The sequence below is a fragment of the Panthera leo genome, chromosome A1 (assembly GCF_018350215.1).
Source record: "Panthera leo isolate Ple1 chromosome A1, P.leo_Ple1_pat1.1, whole genome shotgun sequence".
In the NCBI taxonomy this organism is placed as follows: Eukaryota; Metazoa; Chordata; class Mammalia; order Carnivora; family Felidae; genus Panthera; species Panthera leo.
Genome location: NC_056679.1, coordinates 56632646 through 56659453, shown reverse-complemented (window position 1 = coordinate 56659453; position 26808 = coordinate 56632646). Strand labels below are relative to the sequence as shown.

Genomic DNA, 26808 nt, shown 5'->3' with positions numbered 1-26808 from the left:
TTATATATATATAGCGTGAATCGGTATCACCTGGAGGGCTTTTTAAAAGACATATTTATGAGCCCCAAACTTGAATTTCTAACCTGGTAGCTTGGTAATACTTCCAAATGCATTTGCTTTTTTGTTTTCTTTTGTTCTGTTTTTTTCAATGTTTTTGAAGTTCATTTATTTATTTTTGAGAGAGAGCGAGCAGGGGAGGGGCAGAGAGAGAGAGCGAGAGAGAGAATCTCAAGCAGGCCCTGCATTGTCAGCACTGAGCCCAATGTGGGGCTTGAAGTCACAAACCATGAGATTATGACCTGAGCTGAAACCAAGGGTTGGATGCTTACCAACTGAGCCACCCAGGTGTCCCCAAATGCATTTCCTTTTATAACAAGTTTCCAGGTGATACTGATGTTGCTGAACAAGGGACTATACTTTGATAACTACTTCTTAAGAAATTCAAAGTTGCCTTTGGTCATTGGGGTTCTGAGTGTATGAATTTCCTTAAATCTGAAACTGGGGGAAAGCTCTTGGCTTTTGACTTGAGGTTTCTAAGAAGAGAATAAATTGTGTTTTTATCCATCAGGACTTCAGTTTTCCCCTCTGTATAGCTAAATATACTTCAGTGCACCATCCATCCATTTTATTCCTGAAGACCAAGTTTTCAGTTAACCACATCAACAATCCCTGTGATTTAAAATATACGGCTTACCAGGATGTCTGGATGGCTCAGTTGGTGAAGTGTCTGGCTCTTGGTTTTGGCTCAGGTCATGATCTCACAGTTTTGTGAGTTTGATCCCTGCATCGGGCTCTGTGCTGGTGGTGTGGAACCTGCTTGGGATTCTCTCTTTCACTCTCTCGCTGCCCCTCCCCCACTCATGCTGTCTCTGTCTCTCTCAAGATCAGTAAGATCAGTTAATAAACTTAAAAAATATATATACTGCCTATCACTTTAAAGATTTAAGGATAGAGTACTACCTTGACATGTCTGTGGAAGAGAGACTTTATTTGATTTTGCGCAAATTTCTCCTATGTGTCCATACAAAGGCACTAAAGAAAAGAATATGCCTCTATAACAAATGTCCTTAGTTATATCTAATGTGCATCCCTTCACAATTTTAATAAAGCAAAGAAAGCTGTCTTGGTTTTCTTCATTTGTTCTTACTACAGAGGTATCAAGTTAGCTCTGAAATTCCCTAAAAAGCTCTGGGATTTAAATGTAGCAGTACATTGATGTTAAAACATACACTGTCTGTTAAAAAGACTCCAAAATTGGGGCATCTGGGTGGCTCAGTCAGTTGGGCAACCAACTTCGGCTCAGAGCATGATCTCACAGCTCAGTGAGTTTGAGCCCTGCATTGGGCTCTGTGCTGACAGCTTGGAGCCTGGATCCTGCTTCAGATTCTTTGTCTCCCTCTCTGTGTCCCTCCCCTGCTCACACACTGTCTCTCTCTGTCTCTCTCAAAAATAAACTTAAAAAAATAAAAAAAAAAAGACTCCAAAATATATTTAGGCACTCCATAGTGTGACCATATTATTAAGTTTGTGTTATTAAAAAATATGCTATATTTTTTCAAGTTGATATTTTCATTTAAAAATTATAAATTTCATTATTAATTTTAGAACATAACAGAAAATCAAACATTATGTAAGAGCCAATGCTTCTTGGACTTAGGAGGGTTAATATTAAATCATAACTCAAACTTTAAAATTATATTATGAACAACAATAAAATATATTTCAGTAAATGAACAAGATGAATATATACTTTGTGGTCATAAAAACTGATTTGTGCTGAAGACATGATATAATATTTGCTTTTCAATAATAATTCCATGTAAAACATACTTGAAATTTCTTTTTTTTTTTTTTTTGTTTCACATTTGGAATTTCTAATGGGAGCCCTTTTACATCTGGAGTATTAAGCATTTTCAGAATTTTGAAAAAAGAATTGTAGTTTATCATGTTTCTATAAAAGTGTTGACAAAATAATTCTACAGAAACGTTTATGTAAATACACATTGTCAGCAATTGAGATTTCTAAAATTATCTTTAGGGTTCAAAGTTGTGTAAGTTAAGGATTAATTGCCAAATATCCTTAAAAAGAGACCTTAAAAATCTAGTAAGAAAGACTGTCTTTCTGTTCCTATCTTCAAGATAAACCTTCAAACACTAAAAAGACATAACACCCCGGGGGCTGTTTGACAGATAAGAAGAGCTACCAAGTGAGGGGACCATCACTTCAAAATAAGTTCCTGAAAAACAAAACTTTTAAAGGTATAAGTCTACTTTTCTTAGAAGACACCAATCACTGGAATAGTTCACACAGTAAAAAATAAAGATAAAACTGAAGGTAACCAAATATATATCTAATGAAATTCATTTTGGTAAAGAAATGGAATGGAGCGCATTAGACTCCCTAAATTACATTTGCCTCTTTGCAATCATTTCTGTATCAGATGGCACTAAACCTAGGTAACCTAATGTTTCCAAAACACTAGCTACTCATTACATGTAGCACTTGAAAACACAAAACCCATAATAGCCTAAAGCTCAAAGTGTTAAAACTAGACTTTCCAATTACCTCCATTTCCTCCAACACTTAAATCAATTTTGGAAGACAATTAGAGTGTCTAGAATGAACATATATATTTCTTTTCTTATTCTAGCAGTTTATATAATCACTTGTTTCTTCCTATCATTGCTAAAATTTGGACGGCAGTATTGATCTGGTTTTCATTCAGTATATTGAGGATTTATGAAACCCTATGTTATAGATTTTTACTTTTACCTGCAAGCACCATTTCCTCTTGTTTATTACCAACACCTACACTCTTTCACGGAACTATCCCACTCTATCCTTGTTCTTCTACTGGAGACCTTGAAAAATAATGCTCACATTATCTGACCACTTAGTTGGACAAGGGACCATATGTACCAGTGGTGTTTTATCTGGGATTTTTTTTTTTTTTTCAGTTGGAAACTCTGTTTGGAAATGAGGTATTTGTGTCTGGCACCTACCTGCTGTCGGCCATCATGTCTGTACGTGTAGAGAGGAAGCCTACCTAAGAAAGTGAAGACAGCACGCAGAGGAGTAGAGTGTAGAGATGGAGAGGAAAGCATCTTTGTCTTGTTTGAATCCATGATTCCAATCATCCCTGACACCCAAGAGTACTGGCCTTTTCTGAGGTTCTATCTAAGTTAGAGTTGTATTTTACTTGCAACCAAGAAAACAAAGTGTTGATGTTTTAATTTAGCACTACATTAGCTTCCTATTTCTGCTGTTACAAAGTAATACAAACTGAGTGGCTTAAAACAACACAAATCAACTCTCCCATAGATCTGAGGGTCAGAAGTGGGTAATTTGGTCTCACCTGGCTGAAAACAAGGTGTTGGCAGCCCTGCATTCCCTTCTGGAGGCTTTAGTAGAGATTCATTTCGTGGCCTTTTCCAGCTTCTAGAATTCTTTGCCCTATTTTATCTTCAAAACCAACAATGACTGATCATGTCTTTCTCACATTGCATCACTCTGACTCTTCTGCCTTCCACATTTAAGAACACTTTTGATTACATGGTGCAACTCTGATAATCCAGGATAATCCCCCATCTCAACGTTACTTGCTTATCAACTTTAATTTCATTTGCTACCATAATTACCCTTTGCATGTAATATAAGATATTCACAGGTTTCAGAGGTTCAGGAATTAGGGTGTGGACATCTTTTGGAGGCCATTAGTCTACTTATCATAAGTATCAAACTTCAAAACAATGGAGAGAAAGAAATACAAAAAAATTATTTATATAAATTTATTCTTTTCCTCACTATAAGTATTTTAAGAGAAATCAGAAACAGGTGGAATGTGTTCTTATGAAAAATAATTGTGCAAATTCACATTAGCCACTACTTTTATAAAAAAAGGTTTAGGTACTTCCCCTCCCCCCCATATTCCTATGCATTTTTGCTAGTGATATTTGTTTTCTATTATATAATATGGAAAGTGTATAGTATAAAATGCTGATTAAAAATGTCAGGCATGGAAGAAGTGCTAGATATTTTTTTATTCCTGCCACTCACTCAATGCTTGATTCCCTTCTAAGACATCCATTCATGTTATTCTATATGTGAATATTTCCAGTGATGGACAACTCATTATTAGTGAGTTTAATGAATATCCAAATCTGTGGGCATTGAAGAATGTCCTCATGACACTGATTCTGGGAATCTTCATGGTTTGCAATCTTTGCTGATGAAGAAAGGAATTTCTGCATTTGATGCTTGCATCCAATTTCCCACTGACACAGCAGACTGCAGCCCTTGGGAGCCAGTGAGAAACATGGGCTCACTGAGAGGTTGTGGGATCGCCAGCTCTGGCCCTATAATTCCTTGCTCTGTTAGAAGAGGAGAAGGCGGAGGAGTTCAGGAATAGGTGTTCTTTCCCTGCAGTATCCACAGCTTGAATTAGTAACACCGTGTCTCACTAGGAAGTATAGGCATTCTCTTACCCTATTGTACCATGTGACACAACACAGATGACAATACATATTTGAAAAGGTCAAGGGTATATTTCTTCTAGCGATTAATTTTGTTTCTGAGTCAGAACTTGTACAGTTAACAAAGAAAATGCACACTTTCTTTCATAGTGATCATAATTATGAACAGTCAATATGTAAGATCTAAAGAATTAGCACACAATTTTCCATTGTATTATGTCAGTAGGAAGGACATAAAGGCTTTGTTATTTTTATTTACTTAAACTTTTTTGAGAGAGAGAGTCAGGGAGTGCCTGGGGGTGGGGTAGAGGGAGGGGGAGAGAGAGAGAATCTCAAGCAGGCTCCACACCCAGTGCAGAGCCCTATGAGGAACTTAGTCTCTCAAACCATGAGATCATGACCTGAGCTGAAATCAACAGTCTGATGCTTAGCTAACTGAGCCACCCAGGCTCCCCAAGTTTTGTTATTTTTAAAATGATGTATTGCTGTCATTTACCCTATAAATCCAAGAGTGGATAGATTCTAGAATATTCATGAATGCTTTTCTATATGACCAGGAACCCCAAATTCTATAAAAACATGTACAGTGAAATAGAAACCACTGCTTTTGAGATGATACAACATAAAATAAGAAATATCATCACCACCATTTCAGACAGTTGAACGTGTTTACCAGAACCCCAATGAAACAAAAATAGCTAACTCTAACACTGATATTTAAGAGACAATCTCAGGGAATACACCTTGATTTAGGAACACCAAACTCTGGATCTTAGTGCTGAATTTGCCATTTAAATCCAGTGAATTTTATAATGCAAGTAGTAGGTTTTGCAGCTCAGACTAGGTGATTATCAAGGCTTCTTTTTTCTCATCTTTCTCACTGCTTGCCTATTGAATATCTACCTATTTATTGCATGCTTTTATTCTTGCACACACACACACACACACACACACACCACAGTAACCCTTATTTTTTAAAAAATAAGGGTTAATAAGGGGCGCCTGGGTGGCTCAGTCGGTTGGGCTACCCAATTTCGGCTGAGGTCATGATCTCATGATTTGTGAGTTTGAGCCCCGCGTCGGGCTCTGTGCAGACAGCTCAAAGCCTGGAGCCTGCTTCTGATTGTGTCTCCCTCCCTCTCTGCCCCTCCCCCACTCATGCTCTGTCACTCTCTGTCTCAGAAATAAACATTAAAATAAATTAAAAAAATAAAATAAGTGTTAATAAAATTTAAGGTGGGTTTCTTAAACTTTGCAGTATTGATATTTTGAGCCAGATAATTCTTTGCTGGGGAGTAGGGATTCTGTGCACTGTGGGATGCTTAGCTGCTTCTCTGGCATCTACCCACTAGATTCAAGTGCCAATTCTTGGCCTGTTGGGACAACCAAAAACATCTCCAGATATTGTCAAATGTTACCCAAGGAACAAAATATATCACCAATTGAAAAATAATGTTTGTAAAGGATTTTGCTATAATAAAAAAAAATAGAAATAGTCTGACGCAGACAAAATAAAGCATCCTAAGTCTCATGATTCCTTGTATTTTAACGACACAGGATTTTCTTTAATAGTTTCAGTGAACAGCTGAACTTACTGTCCTTTTTATTCCGTGTTATGCATTTTTTTTCTTGACTGAACCTAGGAGTGTGACCAAATCATAGATTGTTTCATCACTTTTAAAAATACCTAATTACCAATTATTTAATCACTTCTGATACCCGAATAGCCATCCCTTTCTTTCCATATAGCTCTAGAGAAATATATGTATATATTAATCATTTTTTCAAAAAATAATTACGTAACATTTACTGCATATATATTATGGGCCAGGAAATATGCTAAGTAGTTTGCATGTGAGGTTCCATTTAAGCTTCTCCATAGCCCTATTTGTTAGATCTTATTTCCTCCAATTTGGAATGCAGCTGACCCCCTGGAATGAATTATTTTTGATAAAGTTTCACAACTTGTTAATGCCAGGACAAAGATTTGTCCATTTTAGAGTTGGCTACACTTCTGCCTTGAATTGTAGTGACTGTACACATGTGTTCCTCCAGCTCCACAATGGGTCTTTTCGATCAGTTCTTTTGTCTCTCTCGTCACCCCCCACATCTTGCATACAGGCCCCACTGAACTCAACTAATTTCTTCTTAGCCAGGAATTACTTTGCCTCTTTTGGTCTCCAGACCTCAGAAATAATATTTCTCACTCCAGCCTCTTCACATTTCCCCACCAGAGTTAAGAGACAAAACTCGATGGATTTTGACAGCACAGCTTGGTTACATTGTAATTTTAATTTTGCGGTGCTCCCTACTGGTTGGCCTTTCTCTTCCATGCTACAATTCTTGCTGTTTTTAATAAACTCACCTTGGTCTGCTGCTCATTTTAATCAGCACATATGGAAAACAACAGGATTCTTATTTTTTAAAATCTAGTCATCTTGAAGAAAATTTAAGTAACCCGTGCTAAAGCTATCGGTTGGAAACGTTGAGACCCTTGGGGGAAATGTGCTGTAAGGTGAGTGTGATAATGCTGCACTGCTAAAATAATGAACAAAGATCTCATGTGGTACCAGAGTGATCTGAGCAGTACCCTGTAGCTTCAGAATTCTGAACATGTTTAAGTAAAAAAAATATCTTGCTAGGAAGGGAAAAGTATAAATCAATGTACCAGTGGCAATAAAATAATACCTAACTGAAAGTGACTTGAACAATGAAAACATCTGAAATATCTCAAGATAAGAAGTTCAGAGGTGGGCAGAAGCAGGATTGGCACACAGGCTGTATGATGTCCCCAAGGACTATGGCTCTTTGAATATTTCTTCTTTGCCTTCAATGTCTTGGTTAAATCCTCTTCTACAATTTTAAGATGGTGACAGCAATTTCAAATATCACCAGTTCCAAGCATCATATAACTCATAAAACAGTGTCCAAAAGCAGTAAATGATACCCTCGGAGGTCCCCAGTTTTTATCATAGAGGAAAATCGGGGTTTTCAGAAACTCTGTAAGAGTGCCCTTTTATAGCCTATTGGTTAGGCACACACTATAAACCAATCTCTGGTAACAGGGAATTATATTACTATAATTGATTACATAATTGCCATATTTATGAATCAACTCCTGTTATTTACTTCCTGGAGAACATTGTCACTACATAACTAACAAAACTGGGGTCCTGTTAGCAAAGCAGAAAAGAGAAAAATGGCTGTTGTTAGTCAATTACATTTTCCATATTTAGTAAATTTAACTAACTTAAGCCTAAAGTGTTTAGGCATTAAATATGGAAGCATTAAGATATAACCTTGGAGGGCAAATAGCCCTTTGAATTTGCTCTACTTCCATAACACAGGCTTAAAGAAGTTCAGGGATGATAGACCATGAAGTAGAGTATCTTGGGATAATAAAATGATTGCTTTCCCAAAAAGAAAAGATTGTTTTCTCAATCCTCAAAATAATAAACACAGAGATGCAACTTCATAGACCATGAGAAAATAAATAAATAAAGGAATGCTCTGTGGAATTGGCTTCTAATTATAATCAGGAAGTGGATTGCTCTGCCCCCTCCCAAACTGGACTGAATCATAACATTGAGCAATGGAGCCCAGGGCATGAGCTTTTTTTTGTTTTTGTTTTTGTTTTGTTTTTTGTTTGTTTGTTTTTGAGCCTTAGCTTCCCAGATAATACTAAGGCAAACAATGTTTGGAAAACACTGCTCTAGAGTAAAGGCCCTTTGAGTTACTTTGGATTTGAAAATCCTAGTATGGTAGGAAATGATGGCATTTTATGTGGTTTTCAGCTTTAACCACTTCCAGCCCTAGACAATGGAGACTTAACATTTTCTCCTCCTTCATTCTTCTTTCTTTTATTCATCTCTCATCAACATCCTGTTGCACAGCAAACCTCCACAATAATTCCTTATGCTTCCCTGATCCTTTACCTCCTTTCATATCTGACTCTCACTTTGAATTGCCCATAACAGTTTCTTAACAATTGCCCTTGCATCTTGATAGGGAGCAAAGTCATAGCCAAACCAGCACTCGTAACTCCTTCCACATGGTATAAAAAGAAAAAATCCAGCACAGATTGCTGATAGGTAAGGATTTGCTTCTTCCTTTGAGCTTATCTCACAGTAATTAATATTGAGGTCAACAAGTATGATGGATTTGAAATGAATTTTTTTTTAAGTAGGCTTCACACCCAACGTGGGGCTTGAACTCACGACCCTGAGATCAAGAGTTGCACCTGAGCCAGCCAGGTGCCCCAAAATGAGCTCTTGTATGAGGTCAGAATTTGTGAAATTCCTACATCATTTATATAAGCATTTCACTGAAAGTAAGATTTGATATTTATTATTTATTTGATTCTAAAATGTGCATGTCCTACATGCAGTTTTAAAAATATTTTGAAGACATCAGAACAAATAGGTCTTATCCATTGAATAGTAACTTTCTAAGCCAGAGAGGCAGCATCATACGTTTACCATGATCAGGACTATTGGGATCTAGGTTTAAATCCCAACTGTTTACCATCTACTTAACCACAGTTAAGTTAATTAACCTCTCTGACTGTATTTTCAAAGGTGTGAAGTGGGTACATCACCTCTTTTTCAACATTGTTATGAATATTAAATAAGAGTTTACATTAGAACACTATAAACATTATTACCTAATTAGTCTTATTTTTAGAGACAAAGAGGTGGTAGTTTATACAGAACTATAGATGTATGCTATTCTTTCATATAGATACATTAACTCTTTTAAGGGAAATAACATGAACAAATCTCCTCAAATAGGTAAATATCAGTTTTAAATTGACAAGGAATAAAATGAGTTTGAAATCTTATACCATCTCTGTGTGATATTTGTCATCAAATATATGGGTTTATAAGGAGACAATTATTATTATTCTTTTCTCCCAGGAATCAGGTTATTTGGTGCATTTGAATCTTGTGCCCATTGACTTCCAGCTTTCATTCATTAACCCACATAATGAAACTGACCCAGGATTTAACTCAAGCATGGATGAATAATATAATCCCATGCAATTATATTTACTAAACAAAAATGTTTCACAGTTTAGACCCACTACCATGCTTATTAAAGTAAGGGTATATATCCATATCTATGTAAATTAAATATAAATTGACACAGTTACTATTTAATTATGGTTAATTAATTGTGAGGTAATTAATATCACTTTAACAAATAAATGTCAAGATAAAAGGTAAATATAACTTAAAGAGTAAGAAAGTGTGATAAACTTTTGATTAGATTGTATCATGAGCCACTATTTACCCTAATTTCAGTTCATCCAATATTGTCCCAAGGATAGTTTTTTTCTCTTCTCTCCAGTAAAACTGGTCGATGTAGTTCTTTCATACTTTAACATTCAGAAGTTTAAATATTGCTATTATATATTTTTTTCCTTAACCAGATGTTACCTTTAGACAAAAGTATAATGTTTGTGGTTTTATTTCTGTATCTTTTTGCAAACTCATACACATTTAGTCTAATATGAGAATATATGTGCCTTCTTAGAGAGCTGAAGAGAGCTCCAGCCTAGCCCTGTGGCATCTGTGAAGGAGGGAGGTTGATGAGCGTTGGATTAGAAGTAATGAGGGATGTGTTCTGGGGAGGTAGGAAGATGTGATTTTCAGCCCCAAACCCTATGCCCTCTTTTTCCTCACAGCAACAGCAGCACAGGAGCCTCTCAGCTTTGGGCTCACAGCAGTATGTGATGTATTTTCTGTTTTAGCTTTTAGAAGAGGAGGAGAAGATAGAAGTTTCCTTCTCCAACCGGAAAATCTATTCTTAGAGTCTCCCTGCAGCAAGGATCATTTGGGCATCATCTGTCTGTCTGTGATGATTAGTAACACTCTCTTCAGTTTGTTTGACTTGAAGATGGAGTGAAATGCCCTCGTCTGCTGGTTACAGTTCTGAGAAAACCCCAGGTACCTTGGGTGACAAACTGACCAAGTCCCTAAGCTCACAGCCTTTCCAGACACTGAGAGAGAAGCATGTCTTAGTGCTTGCCAGTCCTTCCTCATCAGAGCCGCTCCTTCCAGCTTATCTGCCACAACTCATGAGTCTGGGAAGCCTGTGTTTTGCCATGTCTAGAACCCTCATTGACACCGACACATCTATCCCACATTCTGGGTTTTCCTTGGTCCTTATAAATATATCCCTTCGATTAGGGACTTGGTAAATGGAATCTAGCTTCCAAAAGGTGTCATGGTCATTTATAACATTATACACTGCAGCTTGCCTTCTGCAAAGCCCTGGCTAATTTCCAAGTTAACCCAACAGCGTCTTACAAGAAGACTTAGGCAAAGAGGTCATATTCTACTCAGGATTCTGTCTGATAACATACAGTTTCAGATTTTTCTGGTAAAATAACATAAACCTGATTGGCCATCATGGCCCACTGAAACCATTAAAGTCCACAGAGAATTTTGGTTTTTTTCCCATCAGATGTAACAATCGGATAAGTCACTTCTCATAAAACTGCTCTCAAATCAAAGAGCAGCCTTAAAGAACTAACAGATTCTTTTTCACCCTCCCCTAAGTCTATAATGTCTCTGGAAAACAAAATGTGAAACACAAAACTTCATGTTGGCACTGCTCCTAGATCCTCTTTTGATCATACTACATATCCTAACAACAATGGCATACCCTTCTAGATCCCTTTTGTCTACTTACGACATCTGTCCTGTACGTCCCTGCTATGGCCCCCACAGGAATATCAATGGATACTTAATATCACACAGCAAACTTACAATAAGTTTTGGAAGGTTTTGTAGGGTGGCATAGACCAAAATTTCATCAAACAACTCTGCAAGATATTAGGTGTTCCTTCAAAATGATAGAGATTACCATTACTATAACTTCTCTATTGATTTCCCCCTAGACTTATAAATCAAATCTTTCATATTATGCCAAGACCCTATTTATCCAACTATTTATTCGACTCTCTTAGAAAGAGAGAGAAAACTTATTGCTAATGCCGATCAGGCAATTGGATGAGGGCTGAGCTACAGTTTGGGTAAGGCTTAGTTACACTCTAGTTTGTCACCCATACTTCAGCATGATTCTGCAAGGTTTTCATTGAGAGGCCAGTGTGTCTTGGTACTTAGATCTAAATGATTGAGAGACAGTCATTTCTGCTCTTCAGAGATTTTAGTATTAATCTAGGTTAGTATTAATGCAGGTTTTTGCCTCATTCAACTTCAAAACTTGCACATGCTATGAGGGAAAATCTAGCCCCACATGTCAAAGTTCATCATTTCATTCCTGTGCAAATGCTTTAGCATCTCTGTTGGGTTCTTGTGCCCCACAGAAGGTCCAAGGCTAAAATCTAAGCCTTTTAGCTGTAAGGGCCTTTTAGCTGGGTAGAAAAGTAACAATAGGACCCTCATTGACAATTAGACCTTCACTCTCTAACGTTCAATTCATATCTGTTTTATTTTCTGACCCCTGTCCTTGGTAGTTTTTTGTTTCCTGAATCCCTTGAGATGTGAAAGATTGCATGCTGCTTTACAGAAGCTTTCAATCCAGCTGCCAATAACATACGCAGCCAGACTTCAGCAAATATCATGTAGGGAAAATCACCACATTTTTGAGGATTATCAAATTTCCAATCTTGGCACTGCAGCCCTACACAATCAGTACAAGATTTGCTGGGAACTCTCTGTGCTAGCAGGGAGCTCTGCCTGTGCCAAACCTCAATCCTTAGGCTACACTAATAATGAAGAATCCCCTGGATGAAAATGTCTGCAATCCTCACCTCATTTCTGAGAAGCATTGGCTGGAAGTTCATCCAATCTAATCCTATTTGCATGCGTACTTATCTGATGACTTTAATTATATGATTTTAATGTTTTACCTAGCTTTCCCAGCTGTCTTTAGTGGGAGTATGATTCTATTGCCTACTACCTTCACTCAGGAGCAGAAATCTTACCAATGAGTTAAATGAGACAACTAGGTGGATTGTCATCAATCTTAATCTCTACAGTATTTGACACCATCTAGAAACCTGCTTTGCTCCAGTGATGCCTGTATTTCTTAAAATTCCTTTTTTCACCCTTATGATTAATTCTCTACTTATCTTTGTCAAGGAGCAGGAGAAATTGCTACTCCAAAATATGCCTGTAGGAGTCCAGGGCATACCACCCCCAAATATGCTTCTTTGGTATAATAATTATTTTGAGCTGTAGGTGCTTGAATAAGAGCAAATGCATTGACAGCCTTTTTCTGAACTTCCCTTATCTACCAAAAGTCAGATCCAAGGAACTCAATTGTCATAAATCCCTTCCCAGGGAGTTTCATCACATGAGAGGTGACTGAAAGTCAGTATCACACCAAAACTTTGTCACAAGCTATCACACTCCCATCTATTTTTCTACAAGACCCATTCATTTTTCCTAAACAAAACAAAACAAAACAAAACAAAACAAAAATTTTTATTCTCTGGCAGGAGGCCTACATTTCCACTTCCCTTTCCATATTAAGATGGTATTCAAGTCTTAATTCTAAGGCATCTCAGGACGTCACTCATTTTTCCCTGGGTATCTCCCACGTATACATGCAGTATACATGTTAATAAATTTGTTTTTTCTCTATTTTAATCTATCTTTTTATCACAGGAGTCTCAGCTAATAACTCAGAAACGTAGAGAGAAAATTATCCCCCTCTGAACTCTCGAATGAAGTTTTCTATCCTTCACCCCTCTAATTCTTTCTTCATACACTTTATCCTTCGAGACTTCAGTTTGTGCCATGGCTTCATTGCACTTGTGAATGTTTATGATGCTAAATCTACATGTTCCATCCACATATCTCTTTTTGGGTATCTCAATTTTACTGAAAATGTATATTTCTAAACTCAACTCATCTTTCATCTTAAATTTAATCCATTTCCTGAATCCTCTATGTCAGTGAATACCATCTACAGAATAGTACTTTGTCATACCCCTACTTATTTCTACCCTTCAGTTATTCAGGATCCCACTCAAAGTTGTTAATATTGTGATTCACTGGACAAACAAATATTAGTGAACAATGTAAATGTGTTACACGTCACTTCAAATAATCAAAATTAAACTAGAAAGGAGTGTATATATATATATATATATATATATATATATATATATATATACCCTTTATAAGGATAAGGTTTCTAAATTATGGCACTTATTTATTTTTCATTTTGGAATCTGGATCTCTATAAGGCCCAGGCCATGGGATCCATAGGAACTTCTCTGTATTTATATGGAATGTATCTCTTGCTTCTCTCACACATCTTATAAAGAAGTCCAAGGTACTTTTCTAAATATTTATTACCATAAATATATGTCCTAGAGGAAAACATGTCTAGTAGAGAGAAGGAAGTATTAAGAATTTTGCAAACTAACATAATGAATTACAGATTGGGGGGGTTGACATAATAATAAAATAGCATGAAAATGTATACTGATATTCTTGTCATGCAAAAACTTCTAGAGGTTCCTATTCTTCAAAAGGATAGACATTTATTAACAACATCAATAGGCTCAAACCAGTGCCTACAATTGACTTAAATTTGGGGGAGTAAATGAAACAGAGTCATCAATATTTATTAATCTACCATTAATCTACAAGATGCCTCAGTCTTTTCCACTTATAAAACTAAAAAACAATATATAAAATATGTGACAGGAATAATCTCACATGCATTTTTGAAATATTTGTGGAAGTACAAATTGTTAATATATCTCCAGACATGCAGCATTTTAATTTATTATTTCTGTAGTAAATTGGACCTCTAAAACTTTCCATTTAGACCATCCTATTAGCATAAGACTTCTACCACAGGGTGGAAGCTAACATGGGATTTGGCCACTTGAATTCCAAAGTAATGGCAAGAGCTGAAGAAATAATCACAGTATTTTAAAAGTGAACTTCTCCCAACACAAAGTGAGTTTTGTTAGAATATCTTTTATTATCTGGTGCCCATAAACTCCCACTCAGATTGGCAGTTCAACGTGGTAGGTTAGGGTTCATAGGAACTAATGTTAGTTCAGAGTCAGCATTTAATCCTCTTTGAAAAGTTTGGCTATTTTTCTCCATTGTTCAACTGTATACATTAAATATTGTTATAATAATTATTTAGGAGAAAGAAGGTTCCGAAACACATCGTGATGAAAAGTCAGTCCTTTGAATCATTCTGCCTGGATATGAATTCAAATTTCATCACCTTCTAATAATATAATATGACCTTGTCTAAGTAAACTAACCTCTTTCAGCTTGAGTTACCTTGTCAATATAGTGAATATGTCAATATTACCTGACCAACAGAGATTTTTCAATTAATTGAAATGATCTATAGGGGCACCAGGGTGGCTCAGTTGGATAGGCAGCTGACTTAATTTTGGCTCAGGTTATGATCTCATGGTTTGTGAGATGGAACCTTGCTTTGTGCTCTGTGCTGAGAGCATGGAGCCGGCTAGGGATTCTCTCTTTCTCCCTCTCTCAATGCCCCTCCTCTGCTCATGCATGCATGTGCTCAGGCTTGCTCTCTCTCTCTCTCTCTCTCTCTCTCTCTCAAAATAAATAAACTTAAAAAATGATCTATACAGTTAACATACTATGTGACACAGAATAAAGACTCAATACATGCCAGCAGTAATAGTAATGGTCATTAATAATAATATGAAAATGTGATATCGACACTGAGTCTTAGTTAAAAGATCCCCCCTTCATGTATGCATTCCATTGATATCATCCACTTTCATCAAAAAGCTAATCCCCTTTCTTTGCTAATCTCTTTGTCTTCACATCTTTTATTATAAATAATCAAGCAGTTTCATTTTCTACTTTTGGAAATGGTTTTTTATGGAAGAGGACAATTGAACTGCAATTCTTTTAAACACATGTTTCTCTATTGTGAATGAAAGAATATATTTAGTGTGCAGTTCTTCTGGGTCAAAGATGGAGCTATTTCTTCTTCATCTAAATTTAACGTTTTTGGTCCAATCTGTCTCTTCTCAGCCCCCACAACCAAAGTGTAATTTTGTCTTTCATTATAGGCATTGTTAACAATTTCATTTGATCCCAACATTGTATTTATCTTGGATTTTGCTCTACCTCTAAAATGTAGTGGGCTAATTTTAGGACTGTACTGAAGGGTTGAAATGTGTTATTTCTAAATTTCCTCTTGCAGCAAATTTTCATGAATAATATAATTTAGTATTCCTTCTCCATTATCTGGTTATAACCACTATTACAATACAGTATTCTTAGAAAAGTCTTTACATTTTAAAATCTGTTATATAAAGTCTCCAAAAAGTGATATAAATACACACTGTTCCAAGTTACTAACTTAAATCTACCTGAGATGACCTAGTTTTGTCATATTCTTAGTTTTAAAAAGGTAATATCTACAAATTTTGATCTTATGTAGAAATTACTGTAATATTCACCTACGTATAGACATTCTACTCTAAATATACTTTCAAATGGTCTTGTGAATGCTACACATATACGTAGGATTGTGTAAGCCGCACATCTTTCTGTGTAGAGGGAAATGCCTCTTTTCTTTCCATTTTCCCTTTTCCCATTCTTTTGGTCAACATCTCATATATTTAAACCTATAATCAGAGAATTTTCTGCTGCCAACACATCTGTGAGGAACAGTTGAAACATGCAAGAAGTATCCAAGTTCAAATGCAATTCAAAAGCAAGTCAAGGGGACTACTCAGAATGTGAACATGAGTCATTAGAAAAAACATAAAAGCCTTAATTTAGGCAATTATTCATTATTAGGTATCTATAAAAATAATATTTAAGATAACAATCCCAATAATTTTTCAAAAATAGTACTGTGGCAAACACGTACAGATGCTTTATATTGCACTGACATTGCAGTTTGGTGGAGGAAAGGATGGCTACCTTACTTACATCATATACAAATACACACATATGTGCACACATACACACACACACACACACACACACACACACACACATAATGACTGCATGACACCAATTGTTTATGCTTAAAAAGCAAAACTTTAAAACTTTTTTGTGGGGTCCAACAAGGGGATTGAACTACTACTCTGAGATCAAGACCCGAGCTGAGATAAAGAGTTAGACACTAAACTAACTCAGCCATACAAGCACCCCCAAACTTTAAAATTTCTACCACACAATATAGAGTAATATGTTTATCATATTGAAGTATCTTAGAGTTTCTTAAGATAGTGTGACTTAAAGGAAAATATCTTACATACAAGTACATTTGAAATGGAATACTTATATACATCAAAAGTCATCCTGCAGGGGCACATGGGTGGCTCAGTCAGTTGAGTGTCCATCTCTTGATTTTGGCTCAGGTCATGATCTCACAGTTGTGAGATCAAGCCCCACATCAGGCTCCATGCTGGGCATAGAGCCTACTTAAGATTCTCTCTCTCCCTCTCCCTCTGCCCCTTCCTGCTCACACTCTCTGTCTCAAAAAGAAAGTCATCCTACAATGCAAATAGAAGATATTTTCAATATGGAAACTTTTTTTAATGTTTATTTATTTTGAGAGAGAGAGAGAGAGAGAGGGAGGGAGAGAACAAGCAAGCTGGGGAGAGGCACAAAGAGAGGGAGAGAGATAATCCCAAGCAGACTCCTGCAGATCATGATGCTGGGCTCGAACTCACAGAAAATGAGATCATGACCTGAGCCTAAATCCAAAGTTGGACACTTAATGAGCTGACCCACTCAGGTGCCCTTAAATATGGAAACTTCTAAAGATAAGAAACTAAAATATATAAACTTCCCTACACATTAAAATGAACAATAAAGCCACAATATGCAATTCATAATGAATTTGAGAAAGAAATGAAGTAGTAAAAAATCATAAAATGTTGCTGAACCTTACTAGAAATAAGAAAGATGCATATTAATACCACAACAAAGTACCACAACATACTCACTACTTGACTTCTGCAAATAGTAATGAAGCTTAAGTGTTTATCGTTCCTTTCTTTTAAAATCTAATTTGTGCTCAGCTTACCATTTAGCAAACTATCTAGATACATTTGTTTATTTGTTTTAGTCACTGCATTGAGCCTACTCCTGAAGGATATAAACTGATATGATTGTGATCAGAAAAAATATTCTTGATATCAGCTCAGGTCCTAATCTCTCAGTTTGTGAGATCAAGCGCTACATTGGGCTCTGCACTGAAAGCACAGTATCTGCTTGAGATTCTCTCTCTCCCACACTCTCTCTCCCTACCCTGTTCATACTCTCTCTCTCAAAATAAATAAATAAATATTAAAAAAAGAAGAGAAAAAATACTCATTGCAAAGTTCATGAAATTTTTCAAGATTCATTATCTGATCCATTAAACAGTCTTTCTTGGTTAATCATCTATGTACACTTTAAAATAATGTATGTTTTGTAGTGGTTGTGAATATTGTATTATAAAAATGATTTAGGTCAATTTGGTTGATAGTCTTCAAATCTATGCCCTTGTTTGTTTATTTATTTGGCATTCAAATACTTTAATGCATATTATTATGTTCATATTTTAGAATATGAAATCAAAACAATGTTTTGCAGTTTATTAAGAACATTTTAATTTATAGGTTTCAAATAACTCAGTTTACCTACAAATGAGAGAGAATAAGGAGGTGGAAGTAAGCTTTTGTCCTCTGGGTTCACTCATGCAGCTACATATCATTAGTCTATAGGCTTAGGGCTGGGCCCAGCTGCATTTATTTATTCTTGGTCTAGTAGTTTCAGAAATTACTGAGAGAGTGATATTAAAGTCTCCAGCTGTGACTATAAATTAGTCTATTTCTCCATTTAGATTTATCAAATTTTGTCTATTTTTAAAGGTCTGATATTATGTACAAATGTATTTAAGACTATTATATGTTTCTGGTGAATCAAATCTTCGCCATTATGAAACGACCTTTTTTGTCTCTGATAATACTCTTTACAGCCACACCAGCTTTCTTCTGCTTTCTCTTCGCATGATATGTTTCCCCCATACTTTTAGCATTTTTGTTTTGAGACATAATAAATTCAGGTTTGCTCTTTTATTCAGCCTGACAACCTTTGTCTTTTTTTTCTTTCTTGGAGTACTTAATACATTTACACTTATGTAACCACAATATAATTGTTTTTTGTTGTTCTATTTCTTTTTAAATCCATTTTTCCCTTATAATTATTTCCTTTGAATTATTTAAATATATTTATCATTCTATTTAGATTTTTTTCTATTTTTCTATCCCAACCTTTGGCCAAAGACATTTTAACCATTGACCATAAAATTAGGTATATCCCCATTGAGACTATGTCTACTCTTTCCTTTCCACCTGCACAGCTTCCACTTCTTTTCCACCTGAGCAATAAATTTCAGCTACTTCAGCAGCCCACATCCTCAACCTCTTCAGTTTACATGTCACCTTCCTCAAGCAAAAGGTTGTGATGTCAGGGTGGCTTGCATTATTTGTTTTCCTTTTCTTAAGGCCAAAGTCTTAAAAAGAATTTTTTTAAGTTTATTTATTGAGAAAGAGAGAGAGAGAGAGAGAGAGAGAGAGAGAGAGAGAGAGAAGTGAGAGGAGTAGAGAGAGAAGGACAGAGCCAGATACAGGGCTGGACCCCACACATGACCTGAGCCAAAACCAAGAGTCAGACACTAACCAACTGAGTTACATAGGCACCCCAAAGACTTTTGTTTATAGAGTTTTTTTAAGTTTATTTATTTATTTTGAGAGACAGAGAGACACAGAGAGAGAGAGGGAGAATCCCAAGAAGGGTCCACACTGCTAACACAGAGCCCGATGCAGGGCTCAAACTTGTGAACTGTGAGATCATGCCCTGAGCCAAAATGAAGAGTTGGACGCTTACCAGACTGAGCGACTCAGGCACTCCAGGACCAAAGACTTTTACTTCTCTTTATATGATTGCTTGAAAACAATTAAACCATGTATTTTGTCCAGTTTCACAGACAGATGTTTATAGCAACAGGGCAAGTCAAGTACAAGTTACTATGTTATGGCTGGAAGAAAAACATTCTAGAACCTACTTTTAGAAGGATATTAATTATCAGTAGAAGAGGTTCTGACCCTACCCTGAAACCCAGATATTCACTATAATTATTCCAAGGGTGGGTTTGACAGGGGGTGGGTGGTGGGGAGGAGGCCTGCCAGTTTCCATACAAACTTTTTTTTTTTTTTTTTTTTTGCACCAAAGATACTCCTATCCCGTGGAGTATGTGCTACTGTTCGGTAAAAATCAGATGGCAGGGGCGCCTGGGTGGCTCAGTCAGTTAAGCTTCCAACTTCAGCTCAGGTCATGATCTCACCATTAGTGAGTTTGAGCCCCACATTAGGCTCTGTGCTGACAGCTCAGAGCCTGGCTCCTGCTTCGGATTCTGTGTCTCCCTCTCTGTGTCCCTTCCACACTTGTGCTTTGTCTCTCAAAAACAAAAGCATTAAAATAAAAAAGAACATGGTGGGATATCTTTCATCACAACTAAGATTTTCTGCAGACACCTTTTTTTTTTTTTTTTTTTTTTTTGCTTTCAGGTCACACTGAAGAGTACACAGTCCTTAAGTAATCCAGTAAAGGGATCATGAGAGGATGCCCATATATAGGAAATGTCACTGAAACCAAAGGACACCCATAAATTCTGTGTCTCCTCCTATAGGATGGGAAGTATAAGTGTAGCATCCTGTCTGTCATTTTAATTGAATATGTACTTTATTTAAATTTAACATAATCAATATTCTTAAGATTATTCATTCCAACCTTCTGTTTGCTTTTTATTTTTGGTTCCATTTTCTCATTCTGTCTTGTTTGCTTATTAGATCAATTATATTTCATATTCCACTTTACCTGTTCTATTTGTATTTCAGATAAAATTTTTTGTTTTATTCATTAATATTTTATGGGTTGGCCAGGGGATTAAATATTCATGCTGTCATCCCATCTATGAATATTATATCACTTGCAATATAACGTAGAATATAACCCCCTGATATTCCATTACAACTTGGCCTCTCCTTCTTTTGTGACCCTGACATTTCTATTGATTTCAAAGAAACTATTTCCATTTCAGCATCCCTATCATCATCTCTGAGATACAGAGCATGAGCACTCTAAGAATGTTGCATTCTCCTTACAAAATCATTAGTTTAAAAGCTGGTGAGAAGTTCATTTAGGAATATTTTTAGATGGGTAAGAGAGTTCTATATAATATTTCCATTCCAACAGTCTCATCTCTCTGGGACATCATCTATTTCATGCCAGGGAGAAGCTGACATTTCAAGCTCATTAACTATATGCCATCACTGAGTCCAAGTTCACTTTATCTTTAGCAGATTAGTAAAATTATTTGGCCTTCAACCAAGATATTGAAATTCTAATCCCTTGTAACAACTTCCATATTAATACAATAATCCTATCGGACCTTGATTTTTCATCCTGATATAACATCTTTAGCATATAATCTTATGTGTACTCTCTACTGACATTGTCCGGTTAGAACTTTCTACTCTTTCAGTGTAGTTTTCACCTCCATGAGCGTTCCTTGTAATTCCCATGTGAACTATGTTGAATGCCATAGACTGAATGTCTGTGCCCCTCCCATTCATATGTTGAAATCCTAAACAAAATGTGGTAGTATTCGGAGATAGACCTTTGGGAGATAATTAGGTCACAGGGCAGAATCATCATGAATGAGATTAGTGCCATTATAAAACAGACCTCTTGCTCTTTCTACCATGTGAGCATCCAATGAGAAAAAAAGGAGAAGGGGTTCCTTCAGCAGAATCTGACCATGCTGGTACCGTAATCTCAAACTTCCAGTCTCCAGAACTCTGAGAAATACATTTCTGTTGTTTATAAGCCACATAGACTTTGATGCTTTGTTATAGCAGCCCAAATAGACTAAAACATTGGGTATCCAACTTAATTCATGGAAACAGATGAAACAAGTGCTGGTAGGATGTATCTTAAGGAGAATCAGCATCACTGCCTTGAGTATAATGCTTAAAAGATTTAAAGTAGACAAAAATAATTTCTTTAGATAAGTTTGAAAGAACTTCCTCCCATAGTTACATAATTTGAGATAGATTTGTGGTTATAATTTCTTTGTTTCATCCATATCTACTCTGATGCCTCTATCCCATACTTTATCATCCCACTCCTTCTCCACTAGTATACTTCCTTATCTTGGGAAACCAGGGAAGGGTGAGCATTTATTTTGCACTGAATATATGGAACCCTCAGAATAATTCCACATGTAAATTTTGGTCACCATCACACCTTCTAGCTGCAAGAGGAGAAAGTAGAATGTGAAAAATCATCTGCCTAATGTCTTAATGTTCAGACACAGAAATGCATTAGTTATGTACATATGCATTTGTGAGAACTCATTGACATGCAACAACACTTCAGAGCCAAATAACTAAGAAAATACAGTCTAACTGAGCAAATACATGTAGAGTCCCCACTCTGTTACTCTGGAAGAAGGCAATAACTACCATTTAGTCATGAATGTAATGTATATGGTAAATTCATATAATTTATGGGAATAATACAATCCAAAATCAGGAAAGTGGTTTAATAGTAAGAGGAAAGAAAAGAATAACATTGGAGTTAGAAACACTTGTTGTTTTAGGTGCATTTATATTTTATATTTCATATTTTAAGTGATGTATTAGTTTCCTATCACTGCTGTAGTTACAACAAATTTAGTGGCTTAACACAATACAAATGCATTCTCTTATAGTTCTGGAGGTCTTTAGTCTAAGAAAGATGTGGGCTGTGTTATGTTTCTTTCAGGGGTTGCAGGGGAAGAATTTATTTCCTTCACTTTTGCAGCTTTTAGATATCTTCTAAATGCATTTCTTGGTTCATGACCCTTCTTCTATCATCTAAGTGTATCACTCCAGCCTCTGCTTCTATTGTCCCATCTCCTGCTTTTGTTGTTCTTGCCCCTTATATAGGCCATTCTTATTATATCAAACACACCTGGATAATCCAGGATAACTGTCCTACCTCAAGATTTTTTACTTAATTTCATCTGTAAAAGTCCCTTTTATTACAATAGTAAGATAACACAGTCTTACTTACTGAACACATTTTTATTATGTAAGATAACACATGGGAATTAGCATATAGATATTTAGGGGGACCTATTTTTTGGCCTATCACAATTGGTGTGATCTTTATATATAATTACCTGATCTTGTTATATACCTTCATTACACTGTAACCATAGAGATGTCTTTAAAGGAAAATCTATAAATCAATGATAGCTTTGAAAGAATCCTAAAAAAAAATGAAGAAAGGAAAATAGAAACTAGCATAGTAATATTGATCATGCTGATGTTCAATTAACTCCATCAGATAAATTGGAGTATATACAATATGTAGCTAATTGAAATTAATTTAATTAATTTGCTAAAATTTAACATAAGCAGACTAAACATGATGGCATCTTATAAGAATTCCACCGTTGCCCTAGGGAAATTACCCAAAAAATTATCCAAATCAAGTAATGAAATGAAACCAAAAACTCCATTTTCAGGACAAGTGAGAACAAGCAACTATTCAAGCATTAAAAATTGGTGTGAGGGCAATTTAACTGAGTGTTAAATGAACTTTGGCTTCCTGAATAAAGCACAATTAGTCATGATATATTAAACTTTTTCCAAATATTGTTGGATGCTGTTTGCTAACATTTAATTGGAGGTGTTATATCTATGTTCTTGAATTATATTAAGCTATAGTTAACTTCTTATAGAGTCTTTGATTTGAAAAGCAAGGAATGCTGACCTAAAAAATATCGAGCTGGGCAGCTTTCCCTCCACTTTAATTTTTGGGAAGGTTGTGGGTAGAACTGGTATTATTTCTTTCTTGAGTATTTGCAAGAATGCACAAAGGGAACACAATATGAAGAAATACATGGAGAAGGACATATGGAAATGGGGGATTGGGCTGATGAATTTAGAAGCCAAAGAAGACCAAAGATTTCCAGCAAACTACTAAAAGCTAGCAAGAGTTAAGGAAAGATCCTCTTACAGTTTCAGAGGGAACACCATCCTGCAATACACCTTGATTTTAAATTTCTAGCCTCCAGAACTAGTAAATTTCTGTTGTTTGGAATCACCCCCAGTTTATGGTACTGTTACAATAACCTTAGAAAACTAATACAGAAGGCAAATGATAAAAAAATGAAAAGAAATATGAAAGGAAAGGAAAGCAGTAATATGTTCAAAAGTGGTGCATAATTATCCAAAGAGGAAGTAGAAATATCTCTTAATTATATAAAATAATATGATCAATTTCATTCACAGTAGGACAAATGCAAACTAAAATTGCATTCCATCCCATTTTTTTACTTTCCAGATTGGCAAAAACCTTAATATATCATAGCATGCTTAGTTGGCGAGCATATAGGGAAATAGGCATTCTCGTGGATTCTTGGAGGAATTTTATAACACAAATCCATAGATATCATCTATGGCAATCTGTGCCACCAAAAAAAAATAAAAATAAAAAAAAATAAAAAGGCCAAACACTTTGATCGAGAAATTCCACTTCCAAGAATTTATTCTACAGCTCTTCTGCACAGATAAAAATGAGTTACTTGCAAATTTTTTGTTTCCAGAAAAATACTGGAAATTATTTTAATGCCTATCAATAGAGGATTTGCTTAATGAGCCACTGTAAATCCTCAAAATGGCATAAGAAAACTCCATATGTATTGAATATAAAATGCTCTCCTAGATTCATATTTAAGAGAAAAAAGCAAGATTGGAATAATGTGGATGGTTTATTATCATTCATATTAAAAATAAGAAAATAGCAGTTTCTACATTTATAAATATGTTTGTGTATGTATATATGTGTGTGTGTGTGTGTATATATATATATAGTTTTATTTTATATGTATAAAACTTTTCCATAAGAAAAAAACATTAATGATATTTTTGGCCTACATTAATTTGTGTGGTTGAGGGAGAAGAATATGAAAAAGAATTTTGCTTTATCATTTTGTACATTTCAAATTTTGAATATTAATTTTGCTTCCTGAATAAATAAAAATTTAGAGAAAAATAAGATTTGATATAATTCAACACAATTTTATTAAGCATGATATCACGTAGAGTTATTTGGTTTAATTTTATTAGTGTAACAAATACTTAAATGGTACTCTCTCTATGCCAGTTACTGTTCTAAGACTTGTGGACTCTTGTGAGTCTGGTGATCGGCAGTCTACCAGAGTCACACAGTGTAGAGATGGGCATTTATCCAAATTGATGTTGAGAATTTGAAAATTAGAGACATTTGTTACTAGCAGCTAATAAGTAGGAGGGATACTGGTTTATTTTAAAGGATTACAAAAGTGATTAAAGTCCAATTTTTACCTTGAAGTTCTCACAACCTAATTTATTACTGAAGTGAACATTTATAACCTTAATTAGTAATGACTACTCTATTCAGATTCTTTTGCTAGGTCTAACTTGTGAAATTGTGGCTTTTGGTTTATCTACTTACAGTAAATTATTAATATTCAAATTTTGCTGGTTTTGTGAGTCCTCAAGCAACTAATATCCCTGGTCTTATATGTAGTTACCATTGCATAAGATTATAGCTGATGATTCTTGATGAGATTCTTGTGTGTTTATATGTTTTGTTGAAAAGCATTGATGGCTGTATTCTGGACTACTTTTTTCAAAGGTATTCATATAGTAAAAGGACTTGGAAGTTAGAGATATTGTCTTCTTCTGGGATGGAAGGCAGATGGTTTTCTAACCAGGATTATAAAGACAGTATCTTCCTTCAGAGCAAAGGTTGGACAGACAGTTACCCCCTTATAAACAACTACCCCCTTATAACACTGGGGTTTCTTTTGACCAGGATTCCTCACCTGTGACACAAACCACCATGTGTGCAGCATACAGTAGGCCTTCTTCTGCATCTTCCACTATGGGAGCTAGGGGACAAGAGAAAACAGAAGCAAATATTAAGTTCAGACCACCTGCCATGCTGTTACTCTTGACTCAGGAGTCACCAGTCTTCTGCTAACATCTATGAAACTGTGGCAAGCTAAACTGTTTGACTGCAAAATTTTTTTTAGTTGTTTCTAAAGAACTACTCCTACATTTTGTTTGTTTTAGCAAGAGTACTTCTGGATACAAGATATAGACTTCTATTATGACAAATAATTATACACTTTACTTATTTTTCTAACAAAGGATCTAGGCAAACCTTAAAATTTTGTGTATAGTCATAAAAATATTAGAGATGCACATACTACACATGTTAATACTTATTACTTCAAAAAATCATGTGATATCTTTAAAAAGAAATAACATTATTGATGAACTGTACATATGCCTATCTTTCATATGCTCAAGCAACTAAACTAATTTAATTTGAAAAAAAAAATGGGTTTAAAGCCAAAGAAACATTTTTGCTTTCCAATCATTTATTTAAAAATTTATAATGCTAAGATTACCGGATTCACTGTATGGATTCTTATTCATAAGTCAACTTGTGAATAAGAATAAAATCATTAAGCTAGTGTGCTTATATTGATGTTATAAATCAAAGCCATGTGTATTATACATGTATTATACATGGTAAATATATAATTTGGGGGAATCTGTATATTTAAAATATTTGCTGGTTTTAAGAAAGAATGTATGTTTCATAATGGAATTCAGCTGTATGCTATAGGAGTTGCAATATATTTTGTTTCTAAGACCTCTGCTTTTAAGAACTAATCTAAGAATATAATTAAAAACAAATAATGATGTAAATAAAGTATTATATATCTGCAACAGGAAAAATTATATAAATTCTGTATATCTCACAATTAAAATATTATAAAAATATACATATTTTAATATCTGATTCTATTGACTAGTATTACTACTAAATTATGTGTGGTTTTTTCAATTTTTCTAACTCATTTCATTATGCTTACATATTGTTTGTATTAATAAAAACAAAACAAAAATAAAAAAAATTATCTCCTGCAAGTCTAGAACATAATATACACAGAATTTTTATAATTTATAGAACAAAGATAATCCTTGGCTAATTTAATTTCTTGTTATAGAAATAGGCAGAGAACTGATAATACTTTAAAACTTCCTAAAAGTATCTAAGAATATAATGAATTCAAATAGGATGAAACAGCCTCAAACTTACATGAAAAAAGTTGATTTATCTGATGGAGTATATGTTTCTGTGTCCACCTTGCTCAAAGGTAATCTGAGCAAGTCTCTATAGCAAGTCTCCCTAAAAATAGGGATACCAATTAGTATATTTTTCATCCTCA

At 35.2% G+C, this 26808-nt stretch overlaps 1 long non-coding RNA gene across 2 annotated transcripts in view; it reads right to left on the bottom strand.

Moving 5' to 3' along the window:
* LOC122199341 overlaps positions 1 to 26808 on the bottom strand; it is a 166160-nt gene that overhangs the window by 108816 nt on the left and 30536 nt on the right. For both annotated transcript variants that reach the window (XR_006193474.1, XR_006193480.1), the window contains exon 2: positions 25390 to 25455. This is a non-coding gene — a long non-coding RNA (uncharacterized LOC122199341). The remainder of the gene's footprint in view (positions 1 to 25389; positions 25456 to 26808) is intronic.